The following is a 23,773-nucleotide window of genomic DNA, read 5'->3' on the forward strand; positions in this document are numbered from 1 at the left end:
ATCCTTAGGTCTCAGCCTCCTGAGTCGCTAGGATTACAATCATGAGCCATCAGCACTTGGCTCCACTCTTTATTTTTCTGCTGCAGTATGTTTTCAACTACGGGTCACAATCCATTAGTGGACTAGATAATCAACTCAGTGGATGTGACTAGCATTAAAAAAAAAAAAAAGTAGAATAGGATGGAAAGTATTTAAAGTATATTACATACGGAGGGAAAGATTTGTAGAAGTGAAGCATAATGAGGGAATAGAGGCAGCCCTATCTGGCAGTCCTTCCTGACAGACTCTAGGGGACAAACTTTCTTACCAGAATATTAGCCCCACTTCCATGGCAGCTCAAAAAACGTTTAGAGAATTGAGTAGAGTTTCCAGTTTAAACCTAGAGTTTAAACCTAGATCTATCTGCTCTCAAGCCCTAGAATATGTAAATTTATGCCATAATTTGGTAGAATAAAGATTTGTTCTAAATGTAAACTTTTTTTTGCAAGCAGATGTCTTTTTTGGAATGGCATGAAAAGATTCCAAATTCTCTAATATATGTATGTCCACGTCCTCCTGTGGACAACCAAAACAAAAAACAAAAAAACAAAAAAGCTTTATGGCAACACTGATTTATGTGCTTTACATGGTAGGAAAAAGACAAGTCAGGGGCTGGGAAGGTGGCTCAGTGGTAGAGCGCTTGCCTTGCATGCATGAGGCCCTGGGTTCGATTCCTCAGCACCACATAGCAGAAGAAAAAAAAAAGAAAGAAAAAGACAAGTCAACACACCATACAATATTCGTGTCAGAAAATCAACCTCATGAAACTAGAACCTTTTAAAGAAGCTCCAGATAATTTTGTTAGAATTGTTTGTAAACATCTGCCTAACAGATTTTAGTCAGATTCAATAAACTGTGTTCTACCTCACTGATGTCTTATAGAAGACTATGCATTGTTGGCAGAATTTAGGGTATGCCTCAAATTCTCCCCTTCAAAGGCAGGCTGTGAAAACATGAGAACACCATCAAATCTGACTAAAACCCAAATCCTGTACAGCTTATCAGGCCTGGGTACTTTTGTTCAATTCGTATTTCCAAGGCTCCATTGAGCTCAAACATGGTGGGTGCTGGGGATTCACTGTAGGAGTTTCAAAGAACAGTTTTGGTTCAGATCATTGGATACAGCCTTGTGCTGGCTCATGCCTGGAATCCTAGCTACTCAGGAGGCTGAGATCTGAGGATTGAGGTTCAAAACCAGGCCGGGCACACAAATCTGAACTGCTTATCTCCAACTCACCAGCATGAAACCTGAAGTGGAGGTTTAACTTACGTGGTAGAGCACCAGCCTTGAGCAAAAGAAAAAGCAAGAGCTTGAGTCCTAGGGTTCAAGCCCCAGTATTGGCAAGCCACACACACACACACCCCAGACTGGTTCTTAGCAAACTCTAACTGCCCTAAGCTTGGTTTTAGAAGATCCCTGTCCTGTTGCTGTCACCTCCTCAGAGGTCCTAGGAGTTGAGATGACCCACTCTTGAATTGCTGCAAGTCTCCATCTAGATCGGTGCAGATGCCTGTCTATCTGTGGGTGATCCTAAGCCAGCTGGTCTCACCACGTGAGGCCACTTGACTCACTTGGTTGAGTCTCACATCCACCAACACACTGGAAAAGGGAGTGTGAGGAATGAAGAAGGCTGTACTTCCTGTCTCACATAAAGAAATGTTCACTTCTCCTTTAATGAGTAGGATTGCCAGAACTGACCTGCCTGACAAGTAGCCTTGGTTATAACTGGGATCAACTTAAAAATTCCACTCCTCATCTTCTTGGTTTTTTGCCAGTACTGGGGTTTGGACTCAGTGCTTACATATATGCTTGGCTTTTTCTGCTTAAGGCTGGTGCTCTACCTCTTAAGCTACAGTTCCACTTCCAGCTCTTTGTTGGTTAATTGGAGATCAGAGTGGCTTCATTGTCTGCCTGTGTTGGTTTTGAATCTGGAGCCTCAGATCTCAGCCTCTTGGATAGCTTAAGATTATAGGTCTGATCCATAGGCACTTGGCTTCAATTATTCTTAACATCAAAACAAGTTAGTTACAGCATTTTAGCTGGGTGAATAAGACTTTGATGGCTCAAGAACAACCAGATATTTGTAAGATGAGTCAGGTGCAGATTTATAGTCTATCTCATCTTTGAAATCCAGCCTTTAAAATGGGCCAGATGCTGATGGCTCAAGTCTGTAACCCTAGGTATTCAGGAGCTGAGATCTAAGGATTGCAATTTGAAGCCAGCATGGGCAGGAAAGTCTGTGAGACTCTTATCTCCAAATTACCAAAAAACCTGGAAGTGGAGCTGTGGCTCAAGTGGTAGCGCACTAACCTTGAGCATATTCACTGATAGTGCCCAGAGTCTGTGCCCCAGTTCTGGCACAAAAACAAACAAACAAATAAAAAAAAAACATTCTTGTGAAGAACTGTAGGCTTTGTCTAAGCCAAGGCTCCCTTCCCAGTACTTCTACTTCTTAGGATAGTGTTCTGCCATGGGGTTGGCGTAGGCATATGTAGATGGCAGTTCCTGGCCAGATTAGCATGCTGTGGGAGCTCTGGTTGGGGTGAGGACCAGGGCTCACACTCATTTGCATAAGACCCATTAGTTCTTCAGGTTAAATGAGTGAATATCCAGGTTCCCATCTGGTAGGAAGCTGGAACATTCTACTCAGAGTCTGGGGGGAAGGGAGTAGTTCTAGTTTAGGCAGGTGAGCACCAGCAGGCCACCTGCTTAATTGGCACCCTGTGTGATTCTTGTTCAGATAGAAAATTCAAAACTATTGCCCGGTGCAAACCATAACCTCACTTGCACATCATTTGGAGAACTTAAAAAAAAAAAAGTTGCCTACCACAGAACCACTCATAGGAGGTCTTAGAGTCACAGCACAATTGAATAGCTTTCCACATGATTCTAATTTGCAGCCAGCTTTGAGTACCAGGCAATTCCTTAAAGCAAACCATGACAGCTCTCCAGGGAATAAGGCTAGACAACACCTGCAGTCCTTGTCCCAGTTGCTCTCCTAGCCCACAGCAGGCAGGTGGGGAACCCCATCAGGGCTCCTCTCAGTGGGAAGGATCTAAAAGCTGCATGACAAAACCATAGGATCCCTTTGGAAATATCTTCTTTCTGCTTTGAGTCTAGGAGGGGCCTTCTCTCCTATGGAGGAAACAGAGGGAACAAGGGACCCTTGAGAAGTAACTTTCCTGGATGTCTACACTCAGAGTTTTTTTAGGTTCAAGACCCAGACCCAGTCTCAACCTCGGTACCTGCTGCTTTTACTCTACTATAAATGAGCCATACCTCCAACCCCTAAACTCAGCTTTAATGACAGCAGTTGGGTATGGAATTTACTAATCAATTTCTTCTTTTGTCTTCTTCATCTAGAGTCAAGTGTAGAAATATATTTCCTTTATGTAAGGATGAGAAAAATAATTTTTTTCTTTTTTCCAAAAGAAAGTAATTAAGTGCAAGTGGTCAACATAAAACTGTCAGTCTCAAAGAGACTGGTCTTTAGCATCATGATAGTTAAAGCCCTGATAGTCTAATACCAAGAGTTCAAAGACTCTGCCATTGACAGCCTTCTAAATAAGTGAGTGCTTCTGTAACATAGCGCACTTCTTTCACTGTCTCAATCATTATTTTCTGATCACTAACTATATAGCAGGCATTATCTTAGGATGTTAGTACCAAAGGAGCCAGACAAGATCTTAGTCCTAAGGAGAATGGGGAATATAGATGATTATTTAAAATATATGCAAGACAAAATGATAACAGCACCTGTCATGAATAAAGATTCGGTGCTATTCAAATTGAAGGAACATTACTATCAGAATCAAAACTTTTTATCTGTGTTTTGAAGGGTGAATAGGAGTCCTCCACGTGCCCCTTAGAGGCACTCCAGGAAGAGAAAATGGTATATGAAAGAAGTGTGGATCGATAGGTTGGAAGGTTAGGTACATTCCTGTTTTAAAATTGATGCTATTGAAAATGAACTTAGCGCTGTCAGAGAATACAAATTTATCTTATAGTTCTAGAGGCTGGAAGTTTCTCATGAGCTAAAATTAAGGGCTGCATTTCTTTCTGGAGGCTCTGAGAAGCTTTCCTTTGTTTCTTTTAACTTTTAAAAGGCATCCCTTTTTTTGACTCACAATCCCTTCATCATATATACATAGCCTTGGAGAGGATGGAGACACAGAGCTCAGAGGTAGGGCACATGCTTACCCTGCATGTGCCTCTGAGTTTGATTCCCAGCACTGCAAACAAAGCAAGCAAGAAAAAAAAAAAAAACTCAATCAGGATAGGTCAAATCCTTATGTTGCATGCCTGACCCTTCTGGCATTGTGATGTCTCTCTCTGACCACCACAGGAAAGTGTGTCTGCTTTGGATGATCCATATGGTTAGATTGGGCCCAGCAAAATTATCTTTCCAAGGCTAATCCTCCTTCTCAATGTACACACCTGCGAAGTCTCTTCTGCCACACAAAGTCCTGCACTCACAGCTTCTGAAACAGACATCTCAGGCAACCTGTTATCCTGTGTCTCACACTGCTTTGGTTTCTACTACTACTTTCTTTCTGCTACTACTATGTGCCAGCTTGTATGAGGGATAACTGATAACAAAGATCCTTATGTAGCTGGGCACCAGTGGCTTTTGCCTGGAATCCTATCTATTCAGGAAGCTGAGATCTAAGGACTCCAGTTTGAAGCCAGCCCAGGCAGGAAAGTCTGTGAGACTCTTATCTCCAATTAACCACCAGAAAGCTGGAAGTGGTGCCTTGGCTTAAAGTGGTAGAGCACTAGGCTTGAGTAGGACAGTGCCCAAGCCTTGATTTCATGCCCCAAAGACCAGAAAAAAAAAGTCCTTGACTATACTGCTAAGATTGACACCCAGGATTTGAAATATCAATTTAGTAGTCTAGACCGAGTCCATATAAACTTGATTATTATCATTTAGGTCACCAATGCAGAGCAGCAAGGTGCCAGGCACTAATGGCTCATACCTATAATCTTAGATACTCAAGAGTCTGAGATCTGAGGATCACAGTTTGAAGCAAACTAGAACAGAAAAGTCTGTGAGACTCTTATTTCCAATAAACCAGCAAAAAATATCCTGGAAGTGGAGGTATGGCTCAAGTGGAAGAGTACCAGCCTTGAGCAAAAATGCTAAGGTATAGTGCCCTGGCCCTGAGTTCAAGTCTCAGTACCGGCACAAAATAAAATAACAATATAGCAAGACTAAAGGCAGGGAGATAATGAGGACACCATACAATCAATCCAGATGAGAATGAATAAAAGCACCATGTAAGGCAGCAAATGCCCCTATCGATTGGGATAGGCAAATTTCAGTGACACTTGACAGAATAGCTTAGCAAAACTACCAGTGATCTGTTAGCAGGTATGAAGTGCATATGTTTTAGAACCAGACAAATCTGGATTCAAATCCTGTAGATGTGAGTTCTATTTCTGGTTCTGATTGCCAACTACTGCCAGGTAAACTTTGAATGATGTCTCCAATCTTCAGGCTCTTTGACTGTTAAATCAGTATAGTAATATAGGAATTTGCAGGGTTTGCTACAATGTATATTATGTAATAACAATAATAGCCAATGCCTAGACTACAGTGGTCATTCCAAAAATATCACCATTATTAATTATTGTCCTGTGGTGGTGGGTGCTGTGTGAACGTGAAGGGAGGTGGCAGGAGATAGCACAGAGAAGAGAAAAATGACCTCAAATGTGGGGGCTTGCACAACTGAATGGGGCAAGGCCATTCATCTAGATCCAGATATAAGAACAACAAACTGGGAAGGAAAAGGGCTAAAATTAAATTCTAAACAATTGTTTTGTTTGTTTTTGTGGCAATACTAGGACTTGAACTCAAGCACTGGGCATTGTCCTCAAAGCTGGTACCCTACCACTTGAGCCTCCATTTCTGGCTTTTTGCTGGTTAAATGGAGATAAGAGTCTCTCAGATTCACCTGCCAGAGCTGGCTTTGAACCTTGATCCTCAGACCTCAGACTCCTGAGTATCAGCCAGGATTACAACCATAAGCCATCAGCACGAGTTCCAGATGAGTGTCTGCTATGCATGTAAAGTGCCCATTGAGCAGACTCCAAGTCAATGAAAAAAGTACAATAAAACATCTGGGCAAGGCTATAATAGCTTTTCCAGGAATCTGAAAACTTTCAAAAGATGTCTTTGAACCTGAGTTGAATAGCTGTAGGAATCCAGAGCACTATTAATTCATCAAACTTTTTCCCTGCTTAAACCATTTTGTGTATTGTAATCATGCACAAGTAATTACAATGTTCCTATTTCCATAATAATACCCTGACACTTGAAAGGCATGTTGAAAACCACAAGGGCCTAAAGAGTACTCCTAGCAGTCTCCAAGCTTGCTGGGTTATGAGTTCACCAGTTTCCTGGAAGCGAAGCGGGGTCATAAAGAGGTTGACAGTCTGGCAGAAGCTCCGGTCCAGGTGTCTGCTCCTGCTCTGTCACGGCATACATTTCCTGGCTTGTTAACCTAAGCCTATGCCTTTCTGGGGAAAGCTTATCTGCTCTTAGGTGCTGTCTTTGGGATCTACTGATGGGATTTGCTTCATGCTAGAGTCCTAAAGTGTCCAGTCATTCCCATCTGAAATTGAGAAGAGGGAAGGTGTCCTGTTTCTTTTTCCTTTCTTTCTTTGTTTTCTTTCTTTGCCTCCTTCCTTCCTCCCTCCCTCCCTCCCTCCCTCCCTCCCTTCCTTCCTCCCTCCCTCTCTCCCTCCCTTTCTTCCTTCCTTCCTTCCTTCCATTTTGTTTGCTGGTACTGGAGCTTGAACTCAGGGCCTCATGCTCTTGTTTGGCTCTTTTCCTCAAGGCTGGAACTCTACCTCTTGAGCCACACTGCCACTTCTGGCTTTTTGGGTAGTTAACTGGAGATAAGAGTCTGGCAGACTTTCCTGCTTGGGCTAGCTTCAAACCTGAGTCCTCAGATCTAAAGCCTCCTGAGTAGCTAGGATGACAAGCATGAGCCACCAGCAGCTGGTTCATTCTTGCATTAGGTGTGCCCTCCTTGGACTCTGCTAATGGAATCTTCCTCATGTGGGAGCCCAAAGTGTCCTGACCCTTCCATCTGAGGCTTACTGAACTGAGAGGAGAGTCAGGATTGGGTTTCTAACCTGCACCATCTAACCTTGCGATGAGGCCATGATGCTTTTGGGTACCAGTGTTTCCCTCAGAGATGTTGGCTAGTACAATCAGTCCTTCGAACCTAGTCCACTCCTTTCATATTCAAACTTCCATAGTGCATGACTTAGTAGGTAGATCACCTCACAGCTGATGCCTTTCCCAGTCCCTCTGGCCCTGTACCATAAGAGTCCAGGTCTGACCATCAGGATTCCTAGGCAATTAATTCCCTCTGCTTCATTCCAAGTTGGGTTCATCTATAATTCTCATTTTATGTTAGATCCTTTGTTCAAAGAAACTGTGAACTAGAAAGAGAATACAGAGCCGGTGGCAAGGCAAGATATTCTGAGATGTAGGAAGTATATCCCAGGGTACTCTCACTTGCCCTGGCTTAGCTAAGATCCTGAGACAGCTCTGGGCATCCACAGAGAGAGCACTGTGAGCTGCACCGCTGAACTCTCGTGGTTTCTCCTTCTGTTTATCGCATTGCTTTCAGTGGTTTTCAGTGGTCCACAGGTAGGGTCTAAATCCGTGGATCTCTCAGTTGAGGCTCCCCACAGTCTGATTCAAACTGACCTTCCTGACCTGAAATTCTATTCTATGGCCACAGCAACACACTGGCCTAATGTTGGAGATTTTCCTGTCTTTGCACTCAGCTCTTCTCCCTGATTTATAACTCACTATTAGTTTTCTGTTGCTGCTGCTGTAACAAAGTCCCATGTGGGTCTCATGGGGCTAAAATGTTGATGTTGAACCGCCTGCTTTCTCCTCTATAGGCATCATGGTTGAGACCATTTCCTTACCTTCTTAGTACTGTTCCATCCCTGCTTCCATCTTCAAAGCCAGTACTGTTGCCTGCGCCTCCTTCTATGGTCAGACCTCCCTCCCTTTGACTCTTCTATCTTCTTCTTTGGTCATACAGATCCATGTGATTACATTGTCCCTAACCAGATAGTTGAGGGAAATCACCTCACCTCAAAATCCTTAGCTAGACACTCATGGTGCCTGTAATCTTAGCTACTCGGGAGTCTGAGGACTATGGTTTGAAGCCAGCCTAGGAAGACAAATCCAAGAGAGACTCTTATCTCCAATTAACTAGCAAAAGGTTTAAAGTAGAAATGTGTCTCAAGTGATTGTCTTAAGCAAATATGCCAAGGGAGCCAGGTGCTGGTAGATCAAGCATCCAATCTTAGCTACTCAGGAGGCTGTGATCAAGGATCTTGGTTTGAAGACAATCTGGGCTGGAAAATATGCCAGACTCATCTCCAGTTAACTGTCAGAAAGCCGGAAGTAGACATGTGGCTCAAATGGTAGAGCACTAGCTTGAGCAAAACAAACAAACTTAGGGACAGTGTCCAGGCCCTGAGTTCAAGCCCCAGGACTGACACATACAAAAATGCTAAGGGAATATAACCTGTCCCTAAGATCAATCCCCATTACACACACACACATACTCTCTCTCTCTCTCTCCCCTCTCTTTCTCTCTCTCAATCTCTCTCTCCTCTCTCTCTCTTGCTCTCTCTAGCTCTCTCAAATACACATATACACACACATACACACAAGCCCTTAACTCACTCATGACTGTAAAGTCATTCAACATAATCATGTCTCAGGGCTTAAAACATTGTTGGGGACCATTATTCCCCATACATACATTCCACTCTCCATCCATCCATGATGTGCATGGGTAGCAGGCTTTACTGAAGGATGGGAGACGGTGATGCCTCATTGCAGACATGGGAGGTAGTTGGAATGGACTCCTAATGATCATCCTTACAGTACTCCACCATGAAGGGTGTTGCATGGCCACTTCATCCTATGGAGAATCCTAGCCATCTCTCTTTAGGTCCAATGTCTCCTTTCCTCTCCACCTTTCTCTTTGCCTCCTCTTCAGTGGGTTGATCATGAGAACCTCTAATTCCTCTCATTTCATTATACAAGATATTTTAACTGTCTCTATCCCTTGCTTCCAAATTCAGAAATTCCAGAAAAGGGTGTAGCTGAAAAGATGGTTTTTTACTGAATAAGATCAATCCTTCTTAAAAAGCAATAATCATTGTAACCTCAAGTTCCCTCCATTATAGCCAAAAGATAACATGTCAGCCCAGGTCGGTGGCTCACACCTGTAATCCTAGCTACTCAAGAGGTAGAGATCTGAGGATTATGGTTCGAAGCAGTCTGGGGAAGAAATATATATGAGACTCCTATTTCTAATTAATCAACAACAAAAGAAGCCAGAAGTGGAGCAGCTCAAGTAGTAGAGTGTTAGCCTTGAGCAAAAAAAAGTTCAGGAACAAAGCCTAGGCTCTGAATTCAAGGACTGGCACCTAAAACAAAACAAAACAAAAAGCAGAGGGACAGAACTCAGGCCTTAAGTTCAAGTCCCAGTGTTGGCACAAAAATAATTTTGTTCTTTACCAGTCCTGGGGACTGAACTCAGGGCCTCGGCACTGTCCCTAAGCTTCTTTTGCCACAGCGCCACTTCTGTTTATTTTTTCTGTTTATGTGGAACTAAGGAATCGAACCCAGGGCTTCATGCATATTAGGCAAGCACTCTACCACTAAACCACCTTCCCAGCCCAAGAAAAAAATTTGTTTACATTGCTCCATGGTAGGTATATATGAATCCCCCTAAATAATTAGAACTTAGAGCCTGGAGACTGCATTTTATTGAATATCATGGCACCTCAATTGGCATGGTATCTGCATACAAGTCCTTGAAAGGTATTAGTTGATATAGTTAATAGAAAGCATATAACAAGCTGTCATTTAAAATGCAAGTGTAAATGTATTCAGTGTTCCCACGCAAATGTTTTCTCTAACTCAGAAAGGAGGTTGTCCTCTCCTTACCTTCTGGTATATTGCAGGGTAGACTGTGTTTCCCGCTGACCTGTGAGAACTGGTGTTGCAGCCCCTCCTCAGGGGATAGTCAACAGAACATTGGTGCTATGGAAGAAGTGTTATAAGGCCCTAAATGAGTGCTAACATGTATGCAGAACAAGCTTTCAAACTGTGAAGAAACAGGAGTGACAGTAAATGAAGAATCTTCACTCTGTTCCCCACTTAGAAGCACTTCTCTCTCACTAGTGAGTCACTTAGCCACAAGAGCCACAAAAGGTAGCAATCTGCAACCCTCAAAGAAGCAGAATCTGCATGCTAATTCTCAGTCTTGAAATTGTTTTATATTTCATATTTTATTTAATATACAGTATAATGCACAATATGAAGCTTCTCTTTGAGCCTACCAGTAAGAGTTTTTTGTGGGCACTTGCAGGAGTTTTGCGCCTCCTCTTGGAAGATGTGCAGTGATAAGGAGAGCTCTGTTTCCTATGGACAGTTCTTTCCCTTCCTTCCTTCCTTCCTTCCTTCCTTCCTTCCTTCCTTTCTTTCTTTCTTTCTTTCTTTCTTTCTTTCTTTCTTTCTTTCTTTCTTTCTTTCTCTCTCTCTTCCTTCCTTCCTTCCTTTCTTTCTTTCTTTCTTTTTTCTTTCTTTCTCTTTCTTTTTTCTTTCTCTCTCTCCCTTCCTTCCTTCCCTCCTTCCTTCCTTTCTCTCTCTCTCTCTTTCTTTCTTCCTTTCTTCCTTTCATGCCAGTTCTAGGGCTTGAACTCACAGCTTTGTACTCTTACTTGGCTTTTTTGCTCAAGGCTGGTGCTCTGTCACTTGAGCCACAACTCTACTTCTGGCTTTTTGCTGGTTAATTGGAGATAGGGATCTCTTAGAGTTATCTTTCTGGACTGGCTTTGAATCTCGATCCTCAGATTGTAGCCATTTGAGTAGTTAAGATTGCACACATGAACCATCAGTGCTAGGCTAAGAACTTTACTTCTATGAGAATACACCTAACTAATTCATGCTGAGTGGCAAAGAATGGCTAAGTGTGTCAACTTTATAAAATAAATGTCTCATTCTGCTATAGATTATATGTTTTCTCCCTTGTTTCCTTTCTTCCTTCCTTTTTTGTTGTTGTTGGTGGTGGTGGTTGTGGGGCCTGAACTCTGGGCCTGGGCACTGTCAGTTCTTCAGCTCAAAGCTAGCGCTCCACCACTTGAGCCACAGTGCCACTTCCAGCTTTTTCTACTATGTGATTGTTTGGGTAAATGCCAGAAATGGGATTTCTGGGTCATAGGTGAGCTCTATGTGGAGTCTTTTGAAGAACCTCCATGTTGCTTTCCAGAGTGGTTGAACAAGTTTACACTACTACCAACAGTGCAGTAGGGTTCCCTTTTGGCCACATCCCCTCCAGCATCTATCTGTTGGTACTAGATTTCTTGATTATAGCCATTCTAACTGGGGTGAGGTGGAATCTCAATGTTGTTTTGATTTGCATTTCTTTTATGGCCAGAGAAGTTGAGCATCTCTCCATGTGTCTATTTCCTCTTCAGAGAAGTTTCTCTTTAAGTTTTTAGCCCACTTATTAATGGGGAGGTTGTTTCTTTGAGGATTTGTTTTTGGAGGATTTAATTTTTTGAGTTCTAAGTATATTTTAGATATGAGGCCCTTGTCTGTTGTATGGCTAGTAAAGATCTTCTCCCAGTCTGTGGGCTTTCTATTGATCTTGCTAGCTATGTCCTTTGCCATGCAGAAACTCTGCAGTTTCATGCAATCCCATTTGTCCAATCTTTCTTTGATTTGTTGTGTTTCTAGATCTTGTTTAGAAAATTTCGGCCTGTGCCAAGGAGCTTTAAGTTTCTCCTATTCCTTCCTGTAATATTTTTGGGGTGTCTGCTTTTACTTTGAGGTTGTTGATCCATTCGGAATTGATTGTTATGCAGGATGATATATAAGGATCTAATTTTAGTTTCTACAGGTGTTTAACCAATTTTGCCAGGACCATTTACTGAAGAGGCTGTCTTTCTTACACTCTTTTTTTTTTTTTTTTGTCTCCTTTATCGAAGATTAGGTGGTTATAGGTCTGTGGGTTTATTTCCGGGTCTTCAGTTCTATTCCATTGGTCCTCAGGTCTGTTTTTGTGCCAGTACCAAGCTGTTTTGATTACTATGGTTTTGTAGTAGAGTTTGAAATTTGTTACTGATATTCCTCCAGCACTGTTCTTTCTATTAAGGATTGTTTTTGCTGTTCAGCAAAACAATTCACATTCCATATGAATTTTTGGATTGCTTCTTCTATTTCATTGAAGAATGAGGTTGGGATATTGATGGGTATTGCATTGAATTTGTAGATAGCCTTTGGCAGTATTGCCATTTTCACGATGTTAATCCTCCCAATCCAGGAGCATGGGAGATTTTTCCACTTGCTTAGTTCTGCTTTAATTTCCTTTATCAAGTTTTTAAAGTTTTTTTAATCATAGAGGTCTTTCTTTTCTTTAGTTAATTCCCAGGTATTTTATTTTTTGTGGCGCTATTACAAAAGGAGTTGCTTTCCTGATTTCAGCCATGCTCTTCTCATTATTGGCATACAGAAAAGCTGTTGATTTTTGAGGGTTAATTTTATACCCTGCTACTTTTCCAAAGTTTCGAATCAGCACAAGTAACTTCGGAGTGGAGTCCATGTTTTTTAAATACAAGATTATGTCATCTGCAAAGAGGGAAAGTTTTACTTCATCTTTCCCTATTTGGATCCCCTTTATGTTTGCATTTTGTCTTAGTGTTCTAGCTAAGCATTCTAACACTAAATTGAAGAGGAGTGGAAAGATCAGACATCCTTGTCTCTTTCCTGAGTTTAGAGGAAATGGCTTTAGCTTTTCGCCATTAAGTATAATGCTGGCTGTAGGTTTGTCATACACAGCCTTTATTATATTGAGGAATGTACCCTGGTTTTTCCAGAGCTTTCTCATAAAGGGGTGTTGGATCTTGTCAAATACTTTTTCTGTGTCTATTGAGATAATCATGTGGCTCTTGTCCTTGTTCTTGTTGAGGTGATGAATTATATTAATTGATTTGAACCAGCTTTGTATCCCTGAAATGAATCCCGTTTGATCATGGTGTATGATTTTTTTGGGGGGGGGGTCCAGTCGTGGGGCCTGAACTCTGGGCCTGGGCGCTGTCCCTCAGCTCTTCAGCTCAAGGCTAGCGCTCTACCACTTGAGCCACAGCGCCACTTCCGCCTTTTTCTGTTTATGCAGTGCTGAGGAATCAAACCCAGGGTCTCAGGCATGCAAGGCAAGCGCTCTACCACTGAGCCACCTTCCCAGCCCCTGATTTTTTTTTTTGATGAGTTGTTAAAGTCGATTGGCCAGAATTTTGTTGAGAAGTTTTGCCTCCATGTTCATCAAAGAAATGGATCTCTAGTTCTCTCTCTTTGATGAGTCCCTGTCTGGTTTTAGGATGAGGGTTATGCTGGCTTCATAGAAAGAGTTTGGTAGTGAACTTTCACTTTCAAATTCATTGAGGAGTTGGAGGAGTGTTGGTGTGAGTTCTGCTTTGAAGGCCTTGTAGAATTCAGCTGTGAATCCACCTGGTCCTGGACTTTTCTTGACAGGAGGTCTCTTATTTTTGTTTCTATTTTGAGGCTTGATATGGGTCTGTTAAGTTGGTTTAAATCATCTTGGTTTAGTTTGGGCATATCAATATTTGCTAGAAATTCTTCTCCTTCCTTCCTTCCTTCCTTCCTTCCTTCCTTCCTTCCTTCCTTCCTTCCTTCCTTCCTTCCTTCCTTTCTCTTTCTTTCTCTCTTTCTTTCTTTCTCTTTCTTTTTTCTTTCTCTCTCCCTCCCTCCCTCACTCCCTCCCTCCCTTCCTTCCTTCCTTCCTTTCTTCTTTCTTTCCTTCCTTCCTTCCTTCCTTCCTTCCTTCCTTCCTTCCTTCCTTCCTTCCTTCCTTCCTTCCTTCCTTCCTTTCTTCCTTTCTTTCTTTCTTTCTTTCTTTCTTTCTTTCTTTCTTTCTTTCTTTCTTTCTTTTCTTTCTTTCTTCCTTGTGTGTGTCTCTCTCTGTCCTGGGGCTTGAACTCAGGGCCTAGGTGCTGTCCCTAAGCTTCTTTTGCTCAAAGCTAGTGCTCTACCATTTGAGCAACTTCATTTTCAATATACTGTATGTTTTTACTGCTCTAAATTCCTCTGTTAAAACCTAATCCCAATGTGATGGTATTAGGGAGGGGGCCTTTGAGAGGTAATTATCAGCCCCTGCCAGATCTATTGTCCTAGAGTCTTAGATTCTCATAGTCTCTCTCTGCCTAGGCCCTCAAAAGTTCCAACAGCGGGAGAACTTTCTGTCCCCATCTGCCCTGCCTTATCTGCTCAAGATAAACACTGTAGCAAGGAGATCTGTTGGCCTTGTTTCTGGCCATAGCCTCTGGCTCTAAAGCCAGACCTACATTGATTGAGGCCCTAGCCTCTCCATAATGCAACAGCTACATTCTCTAGAATGTTCTAGTACCCAACTATGTCTGAGTTTATAGAACAAGTCTATCCATGGCGACATCATGCTACTCCTTAGAGACTGTCTGGTGAGCAGCCCTGTGGCAAGCAGGCATGACTGTAAGGTTCATGTGTGTCATCGTGTGAACCAGTAGATGATCCATTTTTGTTTCTGCTTAGTGTTGCATATAATGAATATACCCCCGGTTCATCTATTCTTCAGATGGTGATACATTTAGGTTGTTTAAAAGTTGGGACTATTAGAAATAGTGTTCTGAGAGATTTTGTCTGTGTCCCTTGACTTATAGTCAAATGCCTGTGGTAATCTGAAATGCTCACTCACAGCAAGTTATATATAGAGCTATTAAGCTTTGGAAGGTACACATATCGTCAGAGGGGTTCTAAAGTGATTTCCCCACAGTTACACTATCACAAAATCTGAGAGCGTCTGCACTTTCAACCAACACTCTGAATTGGCACACTTCAATGTTTCCCAGTCTGATGTATGCGAGGTTTTCACTGTGATTTTAATTCTTTACTTCCTTAATGATCCAAACCCTTTTCATAGGGTGATTGCCATTGGGATTTCCTGTTGTGTGAAGTAATATAGATCCATTTTCCATTTTGATAGAGAGAAAAACAATTTCTCCAAAATACTTTTAAGTCCCAGAGGAGAGAAGATGCTTCAGGCTTGAGAACAATCTCAAGGAAACATTGAGAGTAGCATGCAAGCTGGGTTTGGTGGAGAGTAGAGATCTCTAGCTGGATACACATGGCTCATGCTTGTAATCCCAACTGCTCAGGAAGCTGAGTATCAAGGTTGAGAATCTGAGGATCACAGTTCACTGCCAGCCTGGGCAGGAAAGTCTGTGAGACTCTTACTTCCAAGTAACCACTGGAAAACCAGAAGTGGCGCTATGGCTCAAAGTGATAGAACACTAGCTCCTGAGTGCAAGCCCAACAACCAACAGAAAGCAAAAAAGGAAATGGCACTGTGGCTCAAGTGATAGTGTGCTCTTCTTGAGCTAAAGAGCTCAGGGATGGTGCTCAGGCCCAGAGTTCAAGCCCCATGACTGACAAAAATAAATAAATAATAATAATAGTATATACTTATTGCCAGGCACTAGTGGCTCACTTCTGTAATGCTAGCTACTCAGGAGGCTGAGATCTGAGGATCAGGTTCAAAGCCAGCCCAGGCAGGAAAGTTGTGAGACTCTTATCTCCACTAAACCACTCAGAAAACTGGAAGTGGTGCTGTGGCTCAAGTGGTAGAGCACTAGCCTTGAGTTGAAGAGCTGAGGGACAGTGCCCAGGCCCAGAGTTCAAGCCCATGATCAACCAAAAAAATAAAAGGAAAAAAATCTCTCTAAAAGTAAATGAAAACCGTGTGTAAAATAAATTTAAAATTTTTTCCCTCACAGAAACAAAATCTGCAGGTAGAGTATCTGAGGCCAGTGCGAAGGATTTAAAAGGACACCTAGAAAAAGTCTTGTGCTCAGCAACACCCTGGCTTTCATGCCCATGTTCATCACCTTCCCTGGTGAATGAAGGCAGCTGAGCCTCCCTCACAGCCTTCAGAGGCAGAGCGTGTCAGAGGAAGAATAAGATAAAACAAAAACCACCTTCACTACTCCCTTTAAAGATCTTTCCAAGCTGGGCGCTGGTGGCTCACGCCTGTAATCCTAGCTACTCAGGAGGCTGAGATCTGAGGATCGCGGTTCAAAGCCAGCCCGGGCAGGAGAGACCGTGAGACTCCTATCTCCAATAAACCACCAGAAAACCAGAAGTGGCCCTGTAGCTCAAGTGGTAGAGCGCTCGCCTTGAGATGAAGAGCTGAGGGACAGCGCCCAGGCCCAGAGTTCAAGCCCCACGACCCACAAAAAAAAAAAAAAAAGAACTTTCCAGAGCCAGGCCCAGGTGGCTCACAACTTGTCATGTGATGAAGGAAAGTGTCTCATGTCATGGCAGCCAGGAAGCAGATACAGGAAGGGGCCAGGGTAAGATACGTCCTCCAAAGCAATACACTTTCTTCAGCAAGGCTCCACCACAAATTTCACCAAAATAGCACCAGCAGCTGAATTCACAGAGGTCAGCAGGGAAGGCCATTTTATATACAAACCCAAATGCTTCACCTTTTCCTCCAAAGCCTCATCTCATAATGAAAAGTGCAGTGTCCATCTCCAAGCATCCTCAAAGTCTTAACAGTACAAGCATTTCTTTTAAGTCAAAATCTAAAGTCTCCTTCAAGATTCAAGGAAGCTCTTATCTGTGAGCAAACACACACACATACACACACATACAAATCCACAAATTACATACTTTCAAGATATAAGAGTGCAAGTAAACACTCCCTTCCCAAAGGGAGGAATGGAAAAATAGAAAAGAGCCTGGAGCCAGGTGCCAATGGCTCATGCCTATAATCTTAACTGGCTGAGAGCTGAGGACTGTCCTTGGAAGCTAGCCCAGGCAGATAAGTCCAGGAGACCTATATCTCCAATTAACCAATGAAAAGCCAGAAGTAAAAACAAACAAATGAAAAGCTCGAAGTGGGGGCTGGGAAGGTGGCTCAGTGGTAGAGCGCTTGCCTTGCATGCTTGAGGCCCTGGGTGTGATTCCTCATAAGCAAAAAGAAAAAAAGCCGGTAGTGGCGCTGTGGCTCAAGTGGTAGAGCACTAGCCTCGCGCTGAAGAGCTGAGCAACAGTGCCCAGGCCCAGAGTTCAGGCCCCACAACCGGAACCCCCACCCCCAAAAAAGAAAAGCTCGAAGTGGAGCTGCGGCTCAAGTGGTAAAGAGCTACCCTTGAGAATGAGAATGAAAGTTCAGGGACATTGCCCAGGCCTTGAGTTCAAGCACTGGGAACAGCAAGAAAGAAAGAAAGAAAGAAAGAAAGAAAGAAAGAAAGAAAGAAAGAAAGAAAGAAAGAAAGAAAGAAAGAAAGAAAGAAAGAAAGAAAGAAAGAAAGGAAGGAAGGAAGGAAGGAAGGAAGGAAGGAAGGAAGGAAGGAAGGGAAAGAAAGAAAGAAGGGAGGGAGGGAGGGAGAAAGAAAGAGAGAGAGAAAGAGAGAGAAAGAAAGAGAGAAAGAAAGAGAAAGAAAGAAAGAAAGGAAGGAAGGAAGAAAGAAAGGAAGGAAGGAAAGAGGGAGGAAGGAGGGAAGGAAGGAAGAGAGGGAGGAGGAAGAAGGGAGGGAGGGAAGGAAAGGAGGAAAGAGAGAAACACAGAGAGAGAAACAGAGAGAGAGGGAGAGAGAAAGGCAGGGAGGAAGGAAAAAAGGAGAGGATGGAGCCAAAGCAAGGCAAAAACACAGGAGGGCAAACATTAAACCTGTAGTTTCAAGTCTGGTATCTTGGACATGTGGTGGTGGGATATGGCTTTAAACTATGATCCTCAGATCTCAGCCTCCTGAGTAGCTAGGATTTACAGGAGTGAGACACCAGTACCCAGTTTGCATCACCTTTTAGTACTATCACTCAGTACCATTACCTAAAAAGTATATATTTCATCTTGAAAATTAAGCTCTGGTATTTGGTGACAGTGTTTGCATAAGTGCAGCTGAGTCACATATCTCAATTACTTACAATACTATATGGAGATTGTTACCAGCGTTTGGGGTGTCACTCATGTTCCTTGTTTCCTGAATCATCAAAGATTCAAACCCTGGTCCTGGTGCAGCAAAAGAACCATGAAGAATAGTAATATGGTAAAGAATGGCAATATGGTAAAGAATGTGGAATTATACCTCTAGGGTGAGACAGGCAGTTCAGGTAAAGATTGTCTTCCCAGAAACTGTTGGGGCTTGAGGCTTTAGCCAACAGGGTAGGGTTACTAAGTAGTAGGACCCTGGCTCTATGGCCCTCCCCAAATGCTTGGCCACAGCCCCTCGAGGCTTCTCTGGTGTGGTAAAGTTGATGCCAATGCATTTAATCTTCTTTGCCCTTCCAAATTAACTCTTGATAAGGGGAATGAGATCCAAAAAGATATAGGATTATCATTGGCGTAAGGTGTAGGCTTTTATGTCTATCATCTATCCGGGTGTGGACATCTGGAGGCTTTAGACATACCTTTTTCACAAAAAATATAGTTTGAGAAGTAGATCAGTCTATTATTAGCTCAGAGTAACCTATACACTATATAGCAAGATAAAGACTACTTAGAAGGAGAAAATGAAAAGGATGAAGAATAATTTTTAAATACCTTGCAACTATATATGAAAACAGCAAAAAAAACCTCAATTGCTGATCAAGGGCCGGGGTGCTGGGGGGGCGGGGAGGGTGTTGACTGGAAAGAGAAACAAACTCTGTTGAGGTAGTGGATACTAGGCCAGAAAGATTGAGCTAAGAAAGAGGGTGAATGAGAATGAATATGGTTGAAGTAGGTTGTTTGCATGTATGAAAATAGAACAATACAACCTGCTGAGATTGTTTTAGGAAGGTAGAAGAAGGATAGAGGATTTAAGATTGATAGAAATACATTGTATACAACTGAACATGTCACAATGAATCCCTCTGCCCCATATAACTAAAAGATGGTCATAAAACAAGCAAAAACCAAATGTTAAAAATATAAGAAAGTAAGGTTACAAAGAGGCAATCTTTATTTTTTCTTAAAAAAAAAAACCAACCTTTTTATGGCTCCTAGTTGAAGAAGGTGTTTATTTCTGCATTCATATTCTTTCTAATGTAGGGTTGAATAGACATACCTTTTTCACAAAAAATATAGTTTGAGAAGTAGATCAGTCTATTATTAGCTCAGAGTAACCTATACTAACCTATACACTATTAAGGCAGGTTAGCCACAGGGAAAGAAAGCTGAAAGCAACTCCTTTCCTTACGCAGGCCTAAGGAGACACCCATGAGTCCTATCTCCTTTCTGCTATTTCCCACAGCCACTTCTCCCTGGGAGCAATTAGTGGTGTTTTTTAGTCAGGATAGGACTTCTCCCTAAGGGCAGAAATCTCCAGGCCAGTCCTAACCAACTGAGGCACTTGCGCAGTGGAAAGGTATGCATCCTTATCTCACTCCTGCAAACAAACTCCCACTTCAGCTTCATGCAAATGCCTTGTGTCTCAGACTTATACTGAAAACCACAGCACTGTGTACTTGCATAGATCTCGTCTGAAATCTGTCAAGTTATGATTCCTCACTGCCTTAAGATCAGGCCACTGCTACTACTATGAACTACTATACTCCTCCCATACTAAAACTGAAAATGTTGACCACATTTTGGCTTGTGAGTCACCTTGCTCAGCCTACTCTTTCTTTTAATATTTTATTGTTTTTCACTATTAAACTCTTTGCTTGGACACTTTACTTACTTTGAGCCACAGCTCCACTTCCAGTTTTCTGGTGATGAATTGGAGATACATTCTCATGGACTTTCCTGCCTGGGCTGGCATGGAACTGCAATCCCCAGATCTCAACCTCTTGTAGCTAGGATTACAGGCACCACCAGTGCCTGGCTCCACACTATTTTTGTGTTTTCATTCAATTCTTTATGTGTGTGTGTGTGTGTGTGTGTGTGTGTGTGTGTGTGTGTGTGTGTGTGTGTGTGAAAATACCATACAGAGGGGTTACAATAACATGGGCAAGGTAATGAGTACATTTCTTATCAAGCATTGTTGCCTCCTCCTTTGTTTCCCCTTCCCATCCCTTCCCATCTCCCCACCCCCCCCCCCCACCCTCCCGGGCCAAAGTTGTAAAGTTCGTTTTTCGACATAGCGTCTTGTACATCTCATTGTTGCAATGGGTCCACCTGTATCCCTATTTAAATGATTTGTTTTTGCCCTTCTCTTCCACAAATCATACCAACATCAAATACAATGAAAGCAGGGGTTATACTGTGGGGAGGGACATACAAAGCAACAAAGAAATCATCTTATAAATAAGTTAGAAACAATCTCAAGAAAGAAAAAAACATTTGAATACTTATCTTGGGGTTCATTTCACCTAACATCAACTTATCTGACCTTTCTTTGTTGGAGATGTCAAGAATCTGGGAGCTTCACGTCCTTGACTACTCACTGTAATAGCAATTAAACTGCTTAAAAAGTGTATTTTTTTCTTCTTTTTTCACATCCTCAGTTTCCAGAAGGAAAATCATCTGAATATTTCCTTTGTTTAGATTTCATATGGAAATAGCTTTGACCCCCTTAACTACTCTGTAGATAATTAAATTATGCCATGGAGGGGTGGGGGAGGAGTGAGAACATGCCACCAACTTCTATAAGGAAACCTTTCTTTTTACTCAATGACCTGATTCAACTGGCTATCAGCTCCATAATTATCACTAATTAAAATAAATGTAACAGAGTTTCAACTTTATACGTTGGTGGGAAAAATATGATGTATAAGGGGAAAATGTATCATTACACAGTTTTTTGCTTTCAGTGATCTAGAAAATTCTGGAAATGTGTGAGATTCAAATAAGGTGTACACATGGTCTTTTGGTTCTTGGGCTGTTAGCTTATAATTAATAAATTTTCTCTTGGTCTTTAATGTGGCTTAAGAACCACAAGTTCAAAGAGATGTTTGTTTTGAGTTTCTATTGGGTCCAAAGTGCAAGACTGTCTGAGTGTGTGCTGGTGGTAGCCACATTTTCAGCAGTAGCAGCAGAATTTGTCTTTGTTGTCCACCGGATTTGTGTTAGAATGATACTTTTAAAATTCATTAGACCAGTAATAACACTGAGGCATTTAACCTGATATGCATGCACATACACAATGCTTTCTCCGTACTGGTTACCATATTCTGTGCACACAGCCACCCACTAATAAAAGGCCTTTTCATTCTGTTCTCTGCTTATTCAACCGAAAGCCACTATTCATAGTTTTCTTTTATCACACATCTCCCAACTACACATTTTACTCATGTTCCTGCCAGAGCATTTTACAAACTCATACTGATAGACCAATGAAGCTTGAGTGGGAAATGAAGCCCAATGCATACTGAAGAAGAATCAGCTAGGGCTGGTAGCTCACACCTGTAATTCTAGCTACTCAGGGGACAGTGCTCAGGCCAGTACTGGCCCAAAAGAAACAAAAGAGAAGAATCATAGGGACCACGGCTAGTTATGTCGGTTCTCAGCATAAGCACCAAGCACATAATTATTAAGTCATCACTGCATGTGTAAGTGGATTGATACTGGCTAGGGGCAGAACAAAAAGGCAGGGACGTGTTTAAGGTAAACAGAATCGGTTTATTTGAAAGCAAATAGAAAGCTCTGAAAGAACTTGCCATCAAAGGAGGTACCTAAAGAATCTAGTGAATTGTTCTTGGAGGACAATTTTTATAGTATGAAGCTCTCTCATATCTCCTTCTTGGGCTTTGTGCTGATTGCTTGAGCTGGCATGCACAGGGCATTGTGGGAAGAAAAATCATTTGAACAGGAACCCAAGGCCCTATGGGAACAAGAAAGTGCACTATGGGACACGTTACCAACCACTTTTGTCTACCACTTTTATCCCTACCTATCTTATGCCTACCTATTTTATCCCTTTTTCTCTTTCAGCATGATTTGTAAAGGTACAGAACTAAAAGGGCAAAAATTCACTGGCTTCTAGTTTGTCTTTTAAAAATAAATAGAAAATTGAAAACAGGAAGTACCTGAATTCCTCCCAAATTCCTCTTCTAGTTAGCCTTTCCACCTCATTCTTCCGTCTCCATCACCTTTATTCTATTGTTATTACCTCCCCACATGCAAGAGTTAGAAAGGACTTTCAAGCTGATTTTGTCTTTCTTTCTTTCTTTGTATTGTTTGAACCCAGGGTGAAGGTGTTGTCCCTGAACTTTCTGCTCAAGGCTAGCTCTACCACTGGAGCTACAGCTCCACTTCCAGCTGTAATGCCAAGGTCGCAGGACCCCCTACAAGAAGACCACCGAGAGTCAGACTCTACAGCTGTTTTATTTAAACGGGCTGCAGCTTGGGCCTTGTCCTACACTCCGACACAGCAGAGCCTAGGAGGAGAGCCCCGAGCTAAGGATTTGCAGGTCTTATATAGGCACACAATCAACCAGGTGTTTTGATTACCACCACGTGTTGCTTTGCTAGACAGAAACAAGCGCTGCCTCAAACTTTAACCTTTCATTCCCCGCCTTGACTTATGGTCCTGAGCCACAATCTTGTGGCTCTGGCCCAAAACTAAACTCCAACAGTTCTTGATCTTGAACGGGTATACCAATAACAATCAGTCCATTTTTCTTTTCTTGAGGCGTATGCGGAGTGGTTGGGTAGGATGCTTGGAGACTTCCCATGTTTCCCCACGGTTGTCCAGGGCAAAGGGGTCAGCTGGTCTGTCGTGGGAGCAGTGGATCCAAGCAGCAATGCCGTCCACCTTAAGGGCAGTAGGTGTAGCCAATAGCACGATGTAAGGTCCCTTCCACCATGGTTCCAGAGATCTCAAGTAGTGCCTTCGAGCAAATACCCAGTCCCCTGGTTTAAACAAATGGGGGGTAGGAATAGAAGCAGAATCATATAATGCTCTAAGCTGGGGCCACATACTCTTATGCACCAGCTGTAAATAGTCAAGCTTACACAGAAATTCAGTATCATCCAAATCAGCAAGCAATTCAGTCTGAAGGCTAGGGATAATGGGTGGAGGGTGTCCGTACATTATTTCAAAAGGAGTAAAGCCAAGCCAATAGGGTGAATTTCTTATTCTAAACAAGGCAAAAGGAAGGAGCGATACCCAGTCTGCGCCAGTCTCCAAGGCCAATTTAGTTAAGGTCTCTTTTAGAGTCCGATTCATTCTTTCTACCTGCCCTGAACTCTGGGGTCTATAAGCACAGTGCAATTTCCAATCTGTCCCCAGTGCCGCGGCTATTCCCTTACTTTTGAAATGAAGGCCAGTCCATTGTCTGACCTGATGGTGGATGGGAAGCCATGCCTGGGTAGGATTTCTTCCAAGATCTTCTTAGCCATGACGTTCGCAGTCTCATGCTTTGTTGGGTAGGCTTTAACCCATCCTGAAAAAGTGTCTACAAAAACTAGCAAATATTTATATCCAAATTTTCCAGTTTTAATTTCTGTGAAGTCTACTTCCCAATACACACCTGGCCTATCTCCACAGAGGTAAACTCCTTTTGTAACGGGTTGATTGGGGGCATTGGTGAGCTGACAGGCTTTACAATTTTTAACAATGTCCTCAATGAGTTGATTTCCTTGCCTAATTTTTACTTCTGAGTGTCGGAGCAAGTCCTGCATTCTTCAGGTTCCCTCACCAGTTTTCCACCAGTCTTTGTTTCCTTCTCTGTTTGGGGGTTTATAGGCCATGGGAATT

Source organism: Dipodomys spectabilis, unplaced genomic scaffold (assembly GCF_019054845.1).
Source record: "Dipodomys spectabilis isolate Male_0828 unplaced genomic scaffold, ASM1905484v1 ptg000002l, whole genome shotgun sequence".
In the NCBI taxonomy this organism is placed as follows: Eukaryota; Metazoa; Chordata; class Mammalia; order Rodentia; family Heteromyidae; genus Dipodomys; species Dipodomys spectabilis.